The 18,934-nt window shown below is 43.5% G+C and overlaps 1 protein-coding gene across 2 annotated transcripts in view; it reads right to left on the bottom strand.

Annotated features, from left to right (window-relative positions):
- The window catches only part of ST8SIA6 (ST8 alpha-N-acetyl-neuraminide alpha-2,8-sialyltransferase 6), a 473,234-nt gene that overhangs the window by 43,754 nt on the left and 410,546 nt on the right, over positions 1–18,934 (bottom strand). The window lies entirely within an intron of this gene.

The raw sequence follows: 18,934 nt of genomic DNA, 5'->3' as shown, positions 1-18,934 counted from the left end.
TGTCCAGTTAAACTCTGGGAAACCCTCAAGGTGAGGAGCCAGGGTGAGGGCTTTTTCCTGCTTGGCTTAAGAGATTTGACTCTTTGCCTCACCCTCTTGCTTGCCATACATGTTACATTCTAGGGCTTGTGCCTGTGATTAATTTTTACTGGCTTTTAATGACTGTATTGTTGTTCTGTATTGTATTTTAATTGTACTGTGGCACAGAAAGAGGGGAAATCTTGGCGGTGGGGGGATGGACAGCCCCCATCAGTACTTTCGATTTATACGATGACACATTCTTCTAAAGATCATGAGGAAATCTCAGAAGGTGATTTAAATTACATGTGTGAAAACGTGCCTGATCATGCAAGAAATCTTGCAGGCTCTCTCTCTCTCTCTCTCTCTCTCTATATATATATACACAGTGTTGTGAGAGGTTCGCAACGAGAATCTGATAAACACTGTGAATGCAAACACCAATTGCAATTCCCAGAGTCCCTTAAGGGAAGCCATAAATGTCATAAGAAGAGGCTGATGTGCTGAAAAAACCTGGAGATGCCAGAATGTCCTGAGCCGCTTTTATGAGTGTCATCGAATTTTCGACAATACAGTGATGGCACTGGGCAATAGATATTCATCAAGGTGATCCAATGAAAGGAACTATGTTTTATTCCTGCCCTTCAAAGGTGTCTGTACAAGGTGGGAGAAGGATTTTGGTGCTCCAGTGAACATCTATTTTTGGCATCTCATAAATTAGGAGTCCACCAAGTACCTATTCAACTGGGGGGGGGGGATCTAAGTCAGTCCAAGGCATAACCTGCTGAAGTGGGCATTTTATTGTGCCAGCGTATGAACTTAAAGAGTGGTAGAGTAGTAGATGTCCTGGCTCCCAGCTGCTGAAAAAACAAAAGCCTTGAAGAAGGATTCTTTCCCAAGGCCTTAATGTTTAGATCACTTTGGTACACATGCAAATCACTGGTTTCAGGCAATTCACATGGTTAATCCTAACTACAGCTGCAACAAAAGGCAAGTGCTTTTAACTGCCCAAACTTTGGATGTTGTTGCAACACCGTCACACACCTTTGGTGTAGGAATGAGGTGCACCCATCTTCTGCAATCTCTCACTATGCCTAGCCAGCATAGTGGATCTTCCTGGACCTACGTGAAGGGGGAGGTGACTATGTCTTCTGAGAGGTGGCCAGGACTGGTGAAATATCACCTTCTGGATATCTGATAACGCCAGGGTGGGTTGCACAACAAGCACCATGGGTGTGTCAGAGATGATGCTCTGACAACCCTAGAGAGGGAGGTGGGGTTCATCCATCATGGGGATGGATGAGGCAAGAGAGCAGGTTGAGGGAGCACACACACACATACACACCAAATTCCTGGGCTTTCAGTGTTGGCTGTGATGTGAGAACCAGTCTGGTATAGGCTGTTTGGGTCCCAGGCTACAACTACAGGAGAAGCAAGACCCTCTTGCAGTATTAATGCTGCAAACCACTCCATCATAGGCTCAGGTTGTACAGGGTGAGTCTTTTAAAAGAGGCCCTGTGGAACTTGTGTACTCTGTATCCACGGGGCCTCTTTTAAAGGACTCACCGTGTGTGTGTGTGTGTGTGTAAATAAACCATCTATCATAAAGACACCACAGTCTCAGCTGTGCCTCATTTCCAAAGGGAAACAGGAACCCTGGGTAAGCCACCAAGAACCCCCTAGAATCTCGCACCGCGGGGAGATTGGGGCAACATGCAGCAATAGTATATTTCGGAACAAACTCTGGCATAATTTAGTCATGCAGACAGATCTGAGTGTCTGGAATGTTCAAGTTGGTTTACAGTAAATTTGAAATAGCTACAGGGCATTCAACAAAGCAAAGCAGAAAGAAAAGGGGGAAAAGTCTATGGAGAGATTAAGTACATAAAATGAGTCCTGCTGAATCAGGACATTGTCTATCTAGTCTGGCATTTTGTTTCCAGCAGTGTGATCAACCAGCTGCTTCTGGGAAAATTACACGCAGGGCATGCAGTGAAGTCATTAGTCAAGTCATTAGTCATGCCAGCTCCCCACTATTGTCCATTCCCAGCACCTGACATTCAGAGGCCTGCTATTTCGGAACATGGAGCTTGTGTGACAATTCAGCTATTGCAGATGCTGAATGGATTTCCAACAGGAGTCCACTTGTATGTGCCTTTCATAGCTGGGCAGCCTATCTCATGCATGCTTCTTACATAAGAAATATGAACAGGACTGGAGGCACTTGTAATGAAGTACAGAACAAGCTCAGTGGAATCCCTGATATTTATTTATGTAACAAAATGTATATACCACTTGATTGCAATGAAATCTCAAAGCTGTTTGTAAGGTAGGTATGCCTAAGATGATGGTCTCCTCTCAGGTCCATTTCTATAGGCGCTACGGAGCCAACTATCAACTGCTCAAGGAGAAATTCCATTTCCTTGGATACCTTCAATCAGAATCTCCCAATTATATTAATATTTCACTATTGTGCTGCTGTGCAGTGTCATAAAAACAACAGGTTTGAACAAAGCGAGAGGAAGCATGGTAAAAAGGCAGATCACCTGACCTGTTGTGAATTATGGAGGAGGCTATTTTTAGAACCCTATTTTTAAAGTGCATCCACTTTTCCAACTTCAACTGATTTGAAAGATGAAAGATCTCAGGGAGGACTGGCTCTGCCATAATGGGAAAGTGAGTCAGCAGGTGCACAGGAGTGGGGAGACAGAGTTGCGGAGTTGGAAGGAACCACAAGGCTCATCTAGTCCAACCCACTGCAGTGCAGGAATCTTTTGTCCAATGTGGAGAAGGAGCCATAGCTCCCTGCTAGAGCGAGCAGATGGTCCTAGTTCCAGCCCCTAGCATCTCTAGGTGGGACCCCGCCTGAAAACCTGGAGAGCAATTACCAGTCAAGGTTGCCGGTACAGTGGTACCTTGGGTTAAGAACTTAATTCATTCTGGAGGTCTGTACTTAACCTGAAACTGTTCTTAACCTGAGGTACCACTTTAGCTAATGGGGCCTCTCGTTGCTGCCGCACGATTTCTGTTCTCATCCTGAAGCAAAGTTCTTAACCCGAGGTACTATTTATGGGTTAGCAGAGTCTGCAACCTGAAGCATCTGTAACCTGAGGTACCACTGTACTGAGCTTGGTTAATCAATACTATTAGGCAGCCTCTTCCTATGGCCCCAGGACAGAGGTGTGTGTGCCTCATGGCTTGCTATACATACCTTAAACAGAAAAATGTCTTGGTCCAGCCATGCACTGAAGACACTGGTAACCAGAGTCCAAGCTGCCATCTCATTAAGATCTATAGGAGTTTACCCATTGGTTTTAATAAGACCAGGACTGCATCTGAAGATGCATCTTGATGAAGCCTTCTAGTGAGCAAATGACTTCATTGAAGCTCTGCTGGCCTTCCAGCTGCTGTACTCTGCAGAGGGCAATATCTTGGCTGATGCAGACAAAGGGAAAGGGCCACATCTCTGTTCTCCAGGAGGACAGGCTTTAAATGCCAAAGATGCTTGACTCAATCTCAGTCATCTCCACCCTAGAGAAACCCCAACAACTATGTTGGGAAAGACCACTGCTCACAACCCAAAGAGCCACAACAGCAAACAGCACTCTGTTAGACATCCCCAGAATTTAGCTACCAGCATCTTGTCTGGATTTTTTAAAAATTTATCAATTGATTTCTATCCTGATTTTTGACCCAGAAGGATTCATAGCCGGTTTACATTGGGGGGGGGGGGATGGAAACACAGTAGAGCTTTTTTATGGAAATGGTTTCTGAAAAATATTATCAGTGGGTTGCTGAAATTTAAATCCTACACTGGTAATTGGGAGCATATCTTGCCAGAGCATAAAGAGCTCCCAGTCTATTTACAAGAGCTGGTGCTTATCTGGGTCTCTTCCAGACAGTCACTATTTTGTGGAAGAGATTCGTCACATTCCAGACATTTAGCTTTGTTTAATTAAAGTGGATTAAAGAGTTCTGGTACAGCAAATTCAGTTTTAAAAAAACAACCCACCAACATACTTTTGAGATTGTAAAATGAACTGAAATGTGTGGGATAAATTGACCGGAAGTCATATACTGTAATTTCCACACAAATAAATCAGGATGAATCTTCAATGAAGACTGGGCATTGTATAATCTCTGTGCAAGCTTTGGCCAAGCAAAGTAGGCTGAATGTTCACTAGACAGGTCATCTGGAGGAACCTCAGGGAATCTGAAGGACTGCTCTTTCCCATGTCAACCTGCCAGCTGCTATAAATCTCAGTGTACTGGGATCACCTCCAGAGGTTCTCTGTTAAGTTGTGGGTAAACATATCAGACAACACAGTGATTCTTCAAACAGCTCTTGTTTATTCACAGGCCAGAACAGAACTGAACTGAAGGGTTCAGCCAGCCTGCTTATATAGAGCGCCAGTACAATGTAACTGTAACAATTTTCTAAAACTATGCAATCACTGAACGTCACTTTCGATCCCTTATTTGCACAACTATCTACAGTATCCCCCTGCTGGCCCAGGGTGAGAACTTCAGTACATAACATTCTCCTCCAGGGGATCCTGTCACTTGAGGAGACTCCTGAGGATGCCTTTCATTTGGAGAAAAGGGATTCTCCATCACCCCTGAGTGCTGACTGTGTGCTCCTTGAAAAAAGCTGTAATCTGGAAAGACCCCATTGTTACACAGTACTGGGTGATGCTGCAGTTGCAGTTGCAAAATAGCCTTGGCTTTTACAATGGGGGAAGCCTGTGCAGAGGATGGAATAAAGCTCACTCCTGTTGTCAGTCATATGGACTCCCTTTTGAATCTTTTCATTTCACAACAGCTAAATTGCTCAGCTTCTGAAGGCCTATTTGGGAAGCACTCAGTGAAGCGTGAGCTATCATCTAACAGAGGAAACAAGAGAGGCACCTGCATCCTATTGTGCCATTCTATTTCTCCACAGGCCATGGTCCATGGACCATCAGTGATCTACTGCCTATGCAACTCCTATCCCTGAAGCTGTCACCTGCACATGTGCTGTCATCCACGCATGTGCAATGGCAACCTCAAATGTACACACAAGGTGACTGTGGCTTGGGTTTTGCTTTTGGATTGAAGCTGCTTTGAGGGGGAATACATTGAACATGCATTGAAAATTGAAATGCATTGGAAAATATCTCTCTCATTATTTCCCAAGGATAGCCCTGTGTCGTGAGTACTGTCATGGGTACACAGATTCAAAAGCCAGCTGTGGGGGAATAAACAGTCTGAGTCTCAGGTTTTTCCTCCTTAGCCAGTATACTATTCCAAAAGCAGCAAGCACAGCAAGATCATCTCTCCAGGACCTGGGGCATGAATTTACTTCCCGCCACTTCTTCCCACCCCACCATCCCTTTTTCCTTTTGAGTCATGTCTTTTACATTGTGAGCCTGAAGCCGGGGGGCGGGGGGGGGGGAGAATGCTGTCTTTTCTACTGCTGATCTTCTGTAAGCAGCCCTGGGTGTGCTTTAAATAGATAAATTTAAGTGCCTTTCTCAAATAAATAAGCAAAGAAGTAAGCAAACTTCTCTAGACAGATGAAGAATATTGTCACAACACACATACAGGGGTTGCACAGAAAAGGCACAGTGCTTGCCTAGCTACTCAAACTCGTGGCTTTTTCATGAAAACAAAACAAAAAATGAATTGTGTTTTATAGGGGTTCTGGTTTGGAATCTGGTGGTGCATGGATCTTGCTTGGTCTAGAAGTACTCAGTCCCCAGAAGCAGACAAGCTGCACTGAACCAGGTCCCTGTAAGCCCTGCTCATCCTCATTCTGCCCCATCACACTTACCTGCCTAGAGGGGAGCTTTTACAAGATGCTCAGATCACACATGGAGGCATATGAAGGGATGGGGGAGAATTCTAAAGAGAAGGCAGCATGAAACGATCAAGCACAGCTCCACTCTACATCCCCCAAGGCCGGTCTCTCCATCATTGGATTTTTCTGTATACAGTATTCGTGCACACACTCACACAACAAAGAAACGAAGAAACAAGTACAAATTTCATTATATCCTGGCAATTCCAGACATCCTACATTAGCCTGGGTAGCGAAGGGTTTGTTTGCTTGCTTGCTTGCTTTTGCGAGTGAGCATTTGCAGCACATCTTCCAAATCTGCTCGGCTCTTCCTACACACTCGCAGTATGACTTCTCAAGGAATCATTATGAAGCACACTGTGAATGCAAATTAAGCAGAGCACATCACACTCCAGCAGATCCTAACTGGCCAGTGGCATGATATTGAACTCCAGCCAGGGCAATTAGTTCTAATACTGCCATTAAGAGAACAAATTGACATGATCAAATCAGCTCTGAAACAACCCATTTCAAATTACAGCTCCCCAGTCCTCTTCAACGTGCCATTTTTTTCTCTAGGAACTGGCTTTGCAGCCTAGACTGCAGAAGTGGAGCCCAGCTAAAAAAGAAACGGTAGTTTGTTTGTTTTATTTACCGTGTTTTTGCACTCCGCTTCAGACCAACAGCTGCTTGCAACAGACAGTAACCAGGCAGTCTTTGCTGAAAGGCCTATACCACTTTGCATACCGCTACTCAAAATTATCTATAAGCACTGAACAACTGAATTGCATAAATATGAGCATTCAGCATGCTAAGAACAATTCAGCAATCCAATAAAGGGATAATACAGAAGCTGGTTACACTTCAGGGGAAGCTCGGTTAAACGAGGCATTTTTAGCAAGCATCTAAAGGATAAAACAGAGGGAGCTTTCTTAATATGCATGGGAAGGGAGCTCCATAACACTGATGCTGCTGCACTAAATGCTCTGCTCCTGTTGGCTAGAGAACAGACATAATATGACACTGTTAGAAGCACCTCCATTGTTGAACGTAGTGGGATAAAATGATCCCTTGGGTAAACTGGTCCCAAGCTGTTTAGGGCTTTATAAACCAGCACCAACACCTTCCATTTGGCCCACTGGTATGTCAGCAGCCAGTGTAGATCCCTCAGCCAGGGATCCACACCCATTAACAGACAGCTGCCATGTTCTGTGCTAGCTGTAGCTTTCAGATCAACCTTAAGGTTGGTCTCACACAGAACACATTGGAGTAATCCCATCTCAAAGTAACCAGTGCTTCGACCACCAATGCCTGAACATGACACATAAAGGAAAAGGGACTGAGAGGGAGGGAAGGAAGGCTGGAAAAACAAATTCAGCCCAACACCTTTCCTCACTTCCTTTAGAGATCACCAAGCTGCATGCCCCTTGCTTTACAGATTGCCCAGACCTGCACCCCACCCCCTTACAAATCACTCAAAACCTTGATTACAGGTTTTGATTGCTGAAGCTGAGGACACCCAGTCCACTCACACATCATCTGTAGCAGTGGTGGTGCCAGGGCAAGGGAATGAAGGGAAGAAGGACCTCTTCCCACAAGCAGCTGCAACAGGGGATCTGACCTTCTCCCACAAGCAGCTGCACTGATCTGATCTACTTTCCACCCTGCCCACCTCCATCTACCTGCCTCCAGTTACCTCCTCCTCACCTCCTTGCTGGCCTCAGCAACTCATTCACTTGCCTGCCAGCTCAGTCAAACCATGCTCCTCCCCTTACAGTTCTGCCAAACTGTGGCCCAGGCAAGCTGCAGAGGAACAAGCAAGACAGGCTGAGACAGATCCCCAGGATGCATTCTGCTCTGCTGTCCTTCACCTCGGCTGCTGAGGTCAAAATATTAGTGTCAGTATGACATGCACAATGGCAGTATTCTTGTTTGGGAGCTGTCCTCGCCTGTCTTGTCCTGTTAGTAGCCATGCAAACTGCAGCATGACAACAACCTTACAATTTTATTATATAGTAAGATATATGCATCCGATGAAACATTTGTTGTACCTTTTACCATTGCTGATTATTCTGTTTTCTTTTCTTGATACTTATTTGTTAATTTATGTCATTTGCTAGTCTAAAGCACATTCCACATAAGGGTAGCTGTTCATTTTTACATGTAATTAAAAATGTCTACAGTTAGACATTTGGAGATAATTTGGACATAAATACATAGGCAATTTGCCGCTGGGAGTGTCTACCAGCCTAGCTGGTCTGTCTGTCTGTTCCAGGTATTTGCTAACACTTAGACATTACCGTAGTTCCCGGTGCCAGTAGCTTCACAGGAGGGCCATTACAAGCCACCCCTCTGTGCTGCAGTTTTCTGGCAGTTGCAGACCCCCAACTATGATTTATTGAAAGTGTGTGTTATCTAACTTGGAGCAGGCAACATGGTGAAAAGGAAGGATTGCAATGATTATTTGTTCTGAGCTGTGAATATGCAAGGTGATTTCAATAGATAAAACCTCCATGACAAAGGGAAGTATAAAGAGCCAGCCTTCTCACAGACAAGCAGGTGGAAGCCTGGACCATTGTTAGACCACTGTTGCCATTCCTGCAGCGGGAAAGTTTCCCCAAATGTATAACCTCCCAGTCGCTGAAGATTTTGTGCCTTCAGTATCATGAAAAGTAGGTGCTAATTTCTGTTGCTCCAAGGATACCTGCTTTTTGGCAGGGCAGCTCGTATAAGATTGAAATTTGCAGTCTAATCCGATACATGTTTATTCAAAAATAAACCCCACTGAATTCAGTGGATTTATCCCCAATTTAATATGCATAGGATTCAATTCCAGCCTTGGGAATGCAGCGTAGAATAACACACTTATTCCACTTTCTTAACTTTGAAGTTGAAGAAATGTGAGGAAAACAGTAAGTGACAAGATGTTATTGGCTGCAACCCAGAGAAGATTAAATGTTTCCAACAGTGTAATCTTATATATGACTTCTCAAAAGTCACATGGAATTAAATAGAACAGTGCAGGCCTAACCATGCCTACTCAGAAGTAAGTCCTACTAAATTCAGTAGGGTTTACTCCCAGGTAAGTGGGGTCAGTGCTAGGGCCTCATGCCCAGCAGGGAGTGATACTATAATTGAACTGACCTCCTAACACCAGCATCACTGCCCCTTATTGAGCTGGGGCACAGCAGTGAGGTCTGGGTGGTGCAAATCCAGTGCTGCCACTGGTGTGCCCACACTGTCCTCTCGCAACGTTGCCACCACCCTGTCCTGCCTTTGCACTGTCCTTGTAAACAGCAGGGATCCCAGGGCTGGGAGGTCAAGTCTGCTACCACAGCCTTCACCACCTGCTATTCCTGCTCCCAGGGAAGTGAGTATATGGTATAGCCTAGGCGGCAATCTTATTTCCACTTAGTTGGGACCAAGTCCTGTTAAAACAAGGTGACTTGTTTCCAAGAAAACACATATGCAATTGCACTGCAAATCTCTTTGAAATCAATGGGCTTCAAACCCTGAGTTAATTGCTGAAATCCCACTGGTTTTCAGAGGAAAATGCAACCCAAATCCATTTCTAAACACATTTACATAGAAGGCACTGCCAAGTATTTGAATGGATTTTCCCCCTGCATATACTTAGGATTAAACCAGAGTTTTCTTGTTCAGATTGTTTTTTTCATACACCAGTCGTCTGGATTTATCAACTTTGATTCTGTAAACAAGAAGCGTCATACGTCTTCTCCAAATTGAATTTAAACCTAAGAGTTTATATTGTACCAACACTTATACAAATACATCTGTGGGGCTTTTAGCATAAGCCCTAATTGCAGTCAGAAGATTTGGCTTGAGTTAATAAATCCTATTACGCACTATTCAGTAGTTTGCATCATTTCTGGAGCCTAATTGCCTGCGTCCCACCAGTTAGTCATATGGACAGCTCTGCTCATCTGAATTAATTAGACTCAGATGTTAACCTGCTGTGTAATGTATAACTTCCGATGTTTGACAATTGCTTCATGAATAAAAGTCCATCCCTGAGCCTCCTTGATGTATAAGGAAAGGTGAAGTATATGAACCATTTTGTGATGGCCTGGGAATCTGATTCAGAAGCTGAACCTGAGGAGTCCCAGCCTGCACAGGAGTGCCCGCCTCCAGGGCCGGCTGAGCCGGGGCAGGGCCTTGAATCTGAAGCATCTGCACCTGTGCCGGATCTTCAGGAGCAGGCACCAGATGAATCCACTCTGGCTCCAGAGGTGACGGAGGACCCATTGCCTGTAAGTGTGCCTCTCCCAGCCCTGTCGGGGAAGGTGAGCCTCTCCCTGGGTCCAGTAACCCTCCAGCCTCTCCTGAGCTGCAGAGGCTCAGGGCAGAGAGGCGGAGGGAACTGTTGGGATTCAGAACTTACAGGGTTAAGTTGTTCTGAGTAGTGCCTCCCATTCTGACGTGTGGAAGGAGGGAGGAGCTCTACTTGTTGTTCTCTCTTTGTCTCTGAGAGAGACGGACGCCATGAATGCTAGCAGTCCAGGAGAATCTGAGAAATGCTGAGCTGTAAATATTTTGCTGCAATAAAGAACTGATGAATTTGGACACACAGGTGCTTGGTGTGTTTGTCTGGATCTGAAGCAAGTAGCAACAGTTTTGTTCCGCTGTGTTTTTACTCTGCAAGGCGATACCGGAGAGAAGAAGGTCTGCGCTGGGAAGTGTGCCGGACCGCAATAAACTGAGGCTAATTGGGGCTATAAAGTAATTAGCCAATAAAGATCTTATCACAGGAACTGGGTTCTCTCAGGAGGAGTGCTCACCTTAAGGCCAGGAGAGGTGGGTCACCTGTGGGCCGGGACTGCCCCTGGCCTCAGAGAAGATAAAGGCCAGTCAGCCCGGTCCCAGGTTGCGGAAGCAACGGCATTGGAAACCTGCTTCTGCCAGCACCCAGACCTGTTTTTCCAGAGTTCCCGACCACACCCGGCTTCTTGCTTTGGACCCCGCTTCGCCCTTGGTGGACAGACTCCAGACCCTCGACCCAGGACCGGACTCTGACCACGCCTCACGGTACACACACACACACACACGCACACCCGGGACCAGACACATTTCCTTTCATTTGTAGTAGCTTCTTCCAGAGTTCAGGGAGCTAATTTTAACAATTGTATGTACAGTGAGTGGATGGAACAAAGAGAAATAGATGCAGCACTAGTGGCCTTGGAGAGCATGTTTAATATGGGCAGGATGAGTCTCCTCAAGAAGAAATAAGTCATGGCAGGATCAGAGCCAGACAAACAGCATATACTTGAGATCTCCTGCAGGGTCATGTCTTGTCATTTTGTCTGGGTGGTACACATTCAAGGATGCCTCTGAGACAGGGAGATTTACTTTATTCAGGGCTAGAGTAATCTTGAACTCTAAAATAACACGACAAGAGATTGAACAAGCTATTCAGAATATGCAGTTGGGCAAATCTCCAGGGCCAGATGGACTAACCTCCAAGTATTATAAGACATTGAAAGATTATTTGATACAACCAATGCTGGAGGTTAGCAACAAAATTTTGGAGGGGAAAAAGGCGCCGGAATCGTGGAAAGAAGCTTTTATCACATTGATACCCAAATCGGAAACTGAAAAGACTCAACTTAAGAACTACCGCCCCATCTCCCTCCTAAACGTGGATTACAAAATATTTGCAGACATATTAGCAGGTAGATTTAAAAAAGTCTTGAATCAGGTAATTCACAAAGACCAGGCAGGCTTTCTCCCAGGAAGACATTTGTTTGCTAACACAAGGAACATAATTGACATTTTGGAACTTTTGCAAACAAATATCAACACAAAAGCAGTTTTAATTTTTATAGATGCGGAGAAAGCCTTTGATAATATTTCTTGGAAATTTATGAAGGGAAATTTGGAAGGGATGGGGGTGGGACGGAGTTTTGGGAACGGGATTGACGCAATTTATTCAGAACAAAAGGCTAAACTGATAGTTAACAATGTGATTACTGAAGAGTTCAAAATTGAAAAAGGAACACGACAAGGCTGCCCGATTTCCCCACTGTTATTTATCTCTGTTCTGGAGGTGCTCTTGAACATGATCAGAGGGGACCGGCTGGTGGAAGGTATTCAGGTCGGAGCGAAACAATATAAACATAAAGCGTTTGCAAATGATCTAGTTTTGACCCTCCAGGAGCCAGAATCTAGCACGAAAAAAGTATTACAATTAATTCAAGAGTTTGGTCGGGTAGCGGGATTTAAGTTAAATAAGCAGAAAACTAAGGTATTGGGGGAAAACTTGACAGTTACAGAGTCAGAACGGTTTCAGAAAGAGACAGAGTTGATCGTGGTTAAAAAAGTAAAATACCTAGGGGTAAATATAACAGCAAAAAATCTGGGCAGAAATTAAGAGAGACTTAGAAAGTTGGATAAGATTGAAACTTTCCTTGTTAGGCCGAATGGCTGCTGTAAAGATGAATGTATTGCCGAAAATGCTTTTCTTATTTCAAACATTACAGATTGTGGACAAAACAGAGTGTTTCCGGAAGTGGCAGAGAGATATTTCTAAATTTGTCTGGCAGGGCAAAAAGCCCAGAATTAAGTTTAAGATATTAACTGATGCGAAAGAAAGAGGGGGCTTTGCCCTGCCAGACTTAAGGCTGTACTATGAATCAGCAGCTTTTTGCTGGTTGAAAGATTGGCTGCTTCTCGAAGACACTGATGTACTAGATCTGGAAGGTTTTGACAATGCGTTTGGTTGGCATGCATATTTATGGTATGACAAGGTTAAGATCAATAAGAATTTCAAGAACCATATTGTCAGAAAAGCAGTGTTTAATGTCTGGACAAAATACAAAGACTTATTGGAAAACAAAACTCCAAGGTGGCTTTCACCATTGGAAGCTAAGGCCCGGAAAAGACTCAATATGGAGGCCAAATGGCCGAAGTATTGGGAAATATTAGAAAAAGATGGAGATAATTGGAAATTGCAGAGTCAGGAGAAAATGAAAGACAAAGTGCGAGATTGGTTACATTATGCTCAGATTAAAGAAGTTTTTAAACTTGATAAGAAGTTAGGATTCCAGGTGGAAAAATCGAAGTTAGAAACGGAACTGTTAGAGCCTAAGACTAAGGTACTCTCAAGAATGTATAACTTGCTGTTAAAATGGAACACACAAGATGAAATGGTTAAATCGGCTATGATAAAGTGGGCACAGGACATTGGGTATAATATTATGTTTGAGGACTGGGAAAAGTTATGGACCATTGGGCTGAATTTCACTGCATGTAATGCTTTGAAAGAAAATGTAATGAAAATGATATATAGATGGTACATGACCCCAGTCAAACTTGCAAAAATATACCACTTGTCTGATAATAAGTGTTGGAAATGCAGGGAAAGTGAAGGAACGTTCTTTCACCTCTGGTGGACTTGCCCTAGGGTTAAGGCCTTCTGGGAAATGATATACAATGAGCTGAAAAAGGTATTTAAGTATACCTTCCCTAAGATACCAGAGGCCTTCCTTTTGGGCATCGTTGACCAGAGGGTGCTAAGGAATGATCAAACATTTTTTATGTATGCAACAATAGCAGCAAGGATACTCGTTGCGAAGCATTGGAAAATCCAAGATCTACCCACACTGGAAGAATGGCAGATGCAACGGATAGACTATATGGAACTGGCTGAGATGACTGGCAGAATTCGAGACCTGGGAGAGGAGACGGTGGAAGAAGATTGGAAGAAATTTAAGGACTATTTGCAAAAATATTGTAAACTGTATGAATGTTAAGGAGGATGCTTGATCATAAACAACTTGGCACCATTGAATTAGATAAACTGAACTATGAAGATAAGTTAAATTTAGGAAAAAATCAATTTTTAGATAATGATTAGGCTAAACTAAAAAGTTTTAAAAAGTCAAATGAATATATCTAAAATTTAAGATATAACATTGGAAAATTAGATAAGGTGGGGACAAGGTGATAAATTGCTGAATTAATTTTTATATTTTGGAACGTAGGAGAGGGAGATGTGAGGAAGTTCAAAAAGGATAAGAAAATATGTTATGAAATGTGATGTTTTTTGTATGTTTTGTTTATTATGTTATAATTTAAAAAAAAACTATTAATAAATATTATATATTAAAAAAAAATATAGAGTTGTCATCTTCTCAGCCTTTGGTCCACTGGCAGCATTATCCAACTAACACATCCTGTTAGTGCAAGGATTTCTGTTTGCGCCATGAGACATTCCTCCTTCTCCTTCCCTCCTGCCCATGCACATCCTCTGGCCTCCCCAAATTTGCTCTAGAGAGTTGGGGGAACCCCTAGAACAGATTTAGGGGCTACATGGGGAAAGGAGAGGGAGAGAACATTCTGTTGCACAAGCAGAAATCACAGCATTAAGTTTCTGAGATTCATTTTCAGCATGGCAGACCCAATACATTCTGCTACTCAAGGCAGAGAGTAAGATGTCCTACCCCATCCCATAAACAGAAGCTGCCCAGATACCATCCCGCGCAGAGGGGCCTGAAAGTTGCCCATTAACAGCACTTGGACAGCAGACTGAGCAGGTACACAGCTCACCCGGTCCACCATTTTTTAAAGTAGCTTCAAAAAGCGTGGCATGTAAAAATTATTAGCAAGATCATAGCAAGTATCCATACCTGTTCAGGGAGATGAGAATGATAGTCATTTTCTTCAAGAGTGATATTTGTTTAATTTATTTAAGGAGACAAGGTTTGTACAAGATAATGTTAGGACACATATATCAGGTGTGGAATGTTGTGGGTAAAAGCTATTTATTCTAGCTGGGTTTATAAGATGTGGAAGATGTAACATGCTTTGTATCACCTTGTCTTGAATTTTCTGGTTTTCTTTCTATACATGTAGTACAATCAGCTTTATTGGAAATTACTATAGAGGATGAGAAAATACTGCATAGACTGAGAACTCCTGTGCTTTCAACACTTATCATGTATGCATGCATGCACCTCAAACAAACAAGCTCTTATAGGAGTGTCAGAGAAAATGGACAGTATTTATAGGTACAGCAGATTCTGTTCTTTTGGCTTCCTCCAAGATGTATTGCCATCATTTAAGAGTTTTGCGCAGTTGTCAAGAAATGGAGCAGGAGGCACAGACACTTGTGGTGAAAGCCACGAGCATCAAAACTGATAATCTGAAAAGGGGGAAAGGTGAGGTGCCTTTAGTCACTTTAGGCATGAAGCTAATCATGAAGAACTGATTTTGCAAAAAGCGGGATGCATTAAGGATTGTTCTGTTACCTACTGCCCTGCTAATGGATTGCAGCCGTTTTCTGATCTTTTTGAGTCATCTACATTTATCTGAGGGTGTATTCAAATGCACAAAAGGCTGCTTTAAATTCAGCCACAAGGAGTAGAATTATCGCTATCTCTGGTCAAGCTTCTAAACCTGACATGAGAAAATCAGCACAGTTCACACCCCTGCCCCCATTTATGCCTCTGTTAACTGAAATTTCACCATAGTTCAGCATGGTAAAGAACATTGTTGTTAAGCAAAGGTGGGGAACCCACAGCCCTTCAGACCTTGTAGGACTCCTGTTCCTATCAGCCTCAGACATAATGGACAATGGTCATGGATTATGGGAGCGGTAGTCCGGTACAGGGCAGAGTGCCAGATACTGAGGGGTGCATAGCAACAGGCCTGTATATGCCACATAATACATAATATCTGTATATGCCGCATTGCACTCTCTAAGATAGCCTGCTTATGGAGGATGCTGTCCCACTGCCCACATTGAAGTAAAATTCAGCCGCCACTTCAGCCAGTTGTTGTTTGTGGAGGGGGAGGCAGTTTCACCTTCGCCTCAAGCAGCCAAATGTTTTGGGCCCAGCCCTAGACCAGCAACACTGGGAGGACCACCACTCTTCAGTTGTTCCAGAAACACAAAATGGCCACAGCATTGTGAGGAAAAGCCCTTGCTCCCTGGCCTCTGTAAGGAGAGAGTCATTTGTCAATTTCGCATCACCACATAAAATTTCCAGGTCTTGTCGAGGCAAACAGTGCAAATGCAAGCTGAAGGTTGGAGAATCTGGCTGGTGAGATCCAAGAGAAGGACTATTCCTCACTGTCATGAACTGGCAGGACAATGGGGAAGAGGAAGAAGATCCCAGCAAGGGGTGCAGCCACGACTGGGACCCACCAGGCCAAGACGGGGATGGGAAAAGAGAGGCTGGGGTTGTGAAAGTATACAAGGATGGCAAGGGGATGGGAGTCAGTATGCAGGGACCAGAAGAGCAGGCCCCTCATCAGAGCCAGAGAGGCCACAGTCTCCACGAACAAGGCAAGCTCTGAGCCATAGGGAGCAGCAGGAGGCGTGCTCTGGGAGGCTGAGGTAGGCAGGGGCCCACAGCCCAGGTGGGGCTCATTAGCTTGGGAAGGTAGGGTGATTCCTCAGCTGGAGTAGGCTCAGGACAGGTGAAGGTCACATGCCTCATCATGCCCAGGTGCTGCAATCAAAATGCAAGGCATAAAAGGGAAGCAGAGCTGAGGTGCTTTATCTGCTCAAGTACCCATGTTGAGGGAACTTGGCTTGGATGCTCCGGGACCTCTATGGGACTGTGCTTCAGGTTTGACTCTGGACTTGGCTTACTTGGATTGACCCCCAGACCACTGGTCCTGGCTGTTGAACTTTGGACTTGATGTACTGTATATGCCAGCGGGAATTGCCTCCAGGTAGGCCAGGGGTACAGGATGCTCATGGAATAAACACTACATGGCCATAATAAGCCTACCACTGTACTGACGAGGGGAATAAACATGGCCTGGTCTTTTTCCTGTTCCTTTAACAGGATTTGATATGTAGGAAACTTATTATTTTTAAATAGCTTGGAGGCAAATATACTATTCATCTGCTAATTGCAGCAAATTAAGGGGCAACTGGGAACTTTCCCTTCTGCGTGCAGCTGCCCTATGTGGTGAACCATTTGGCAGAGAAGGCTCTTAGGCTCCCGACTGTTCCTGCCTACTCAGAAGGGGCTATAAAGAGAGGCAGTGTGGTGCAGTGGTTAGCATGTTATACTAGGTCCTAAGAAACCAGGCTTCAAATCCCTACTCAGCCATGAAGCTCACTGGGTGACTTGAGGCCAGTCACTCATGACCTCACAGGGTAGTTGTGTGGATAACATGGGGAGGGGGAAAGTATGTCTATGCAATAAAATTGATGAGTGGATGGCTTTGTGCTTTGGTTTGTGGCTTTGTCTGAGGAACATTGGTCTTCCTGGCTTTGTTGTGTCTCTGGCTCTGGATCCTGCCTTAACACAAGGACCTGAACAAGCTGAGTTGCTTCAAAAGCAAACCATGTAGGCAGGAATATAGCCAAAGGGATACCCTCCCGATTCTATTGGCCTACAGTTCCCATTATCCCTTACCATTGACCATGCTGGTGGGAGTTGGAGTCCAATGGCATCTGGTGAATGACGTCTTTCTTAATGTGCCTTGACTTCCCTTCAGTGCCCCTGAGAAATTAGTGCACAGGGTCTTTTGGAAGAAATCCCTTCCAAAGATGACTATTACGGTCAAACCTCGGAACTTGAATGGCTCTGTTCATGAACATTTTGGCTCCCAAATGCTGAAAACCCAGAAGTAAGTTCTCTGGTTTTCGAACGTTCCTCGGAAGTTGAACAGCTTCTGAGGTGCGTTTTTTATTTTTCCCCCATTAACTTTGCAGCCAGCCCATTGATCCTCGGCCTTCTGGAATGGATTATGTTTGAAAACCGAGGTTCCACTCTAATTGTTGTTGTTATTTTTTATTTATTTATTATTATTATTATTATTATTATTATTATTATTATTATTATTATTAACTAGATAGTATTTATACCCTGCCCATCTGGCTGGGTTTCCCCAGCCACTCTGGGCAGCTTCCAGCACATATAAACATAATAAAATGTCAAACATTAAAAACTTCCTGAAACTCCTGAGGTGCTACTGTAACACTTTTAATAAAAAAAAAGAAAGCTATTGTGTCATTGCCATTTTGCACATCATCCATCAGTAAGGTAAAGTAAACACTAGATGGCATGGTAACCGTTCCAAATCAACATGCAAAGCCAATGCTTAATAAACCACTGAGCCAGATGGATCAAAATACTTCAGAATGAAGAAACAAAACAGCCACTGATGTCGTTTGATAGATCAGTCTATTTCTAGTCCATGTTTCTTCCCCAAATGTTCATTTCTGTTCTGACACATTTTCTGCAAATTTTCTTTTTTAAAAAAAATTGTGTGAAAATTCACATTTAAATAGGCATTTCTTGTGTGTTTTATCGTCATCATTATGCATATTGTACTACTTACTTTTTGTTTTACAATTTGTATTTGATTTAATGAAACAACAAGTCACAAATGGCACAAGCTAGGGTCCTTGTATATAGATTGCTCTGTTAGATCACTTATTACAATTTATAAATGTGATACTATCAATATGCAAAAATACATATATATATTTAAAATCTACTTTCTCTTAAAATGTATTCCTTCTCAAAACATGCATTTCTGAATGTGTTTTATGTCAGAATATGATTCTGTTTTTGAGCTGAAAACCGCTTCATGATAGAGAAGTGAGGATCAAACCTATTTTCAAATCTTCACGTTGGTCTGGGAGTTACAGAACAGGTCAGTCTGCATAGAATTTGTAAGGCAGAAGCCACGTTATCTTGTGACACAACTTCCAGGAGACAAATGCCAATCCCGTAGTGGCTGGCTGGCTCCTGACCTTTGTTCAGTAGGCTACAATCCAGCATGGTAGAAATTGGGGGTTTCTTCTACACACACACACACACACACACTCATCTTGGCACTCACATTCAGATTTAATAGTGCAATCCTATGTATACTCACTCAGAAGTAAGTGTCATTGTGCATAGAATTGCTTCCTCAAAGCTCTGTCCCCTCCCCCTCAAATATATATAAACACGAGAATAATGCTAATAGACACTGAAACGCAAGTTTAATTCCAGCTATCAATAACGAAAGAACATGCAAGATGTGTACAGTATTGACAAACACAGATTAATTTTAGGAGAAACTTTAGAAAGAGTAAAGCAAAGCAATAACTATTTTAATTTTGTCTTC

This window comes from Podarcis cretensis (genome assembly GCF_951804945.1).
Source record: "Podarcis cretensis genome assembly, chromosome: 12".
Classification (NCBI taxonomy): domain Eukaryota; kingdom Metazoa; phylum Chordata; class Lepidosauria; order Squamata; family Lacertidae; genus Podarcis; species Podarcis cretensis.
The sequence above is the reverse complement of the archived record's forward strand: the minus strand, read 5'-3'. Positions and strand labels throughout refer to the sequence as shown.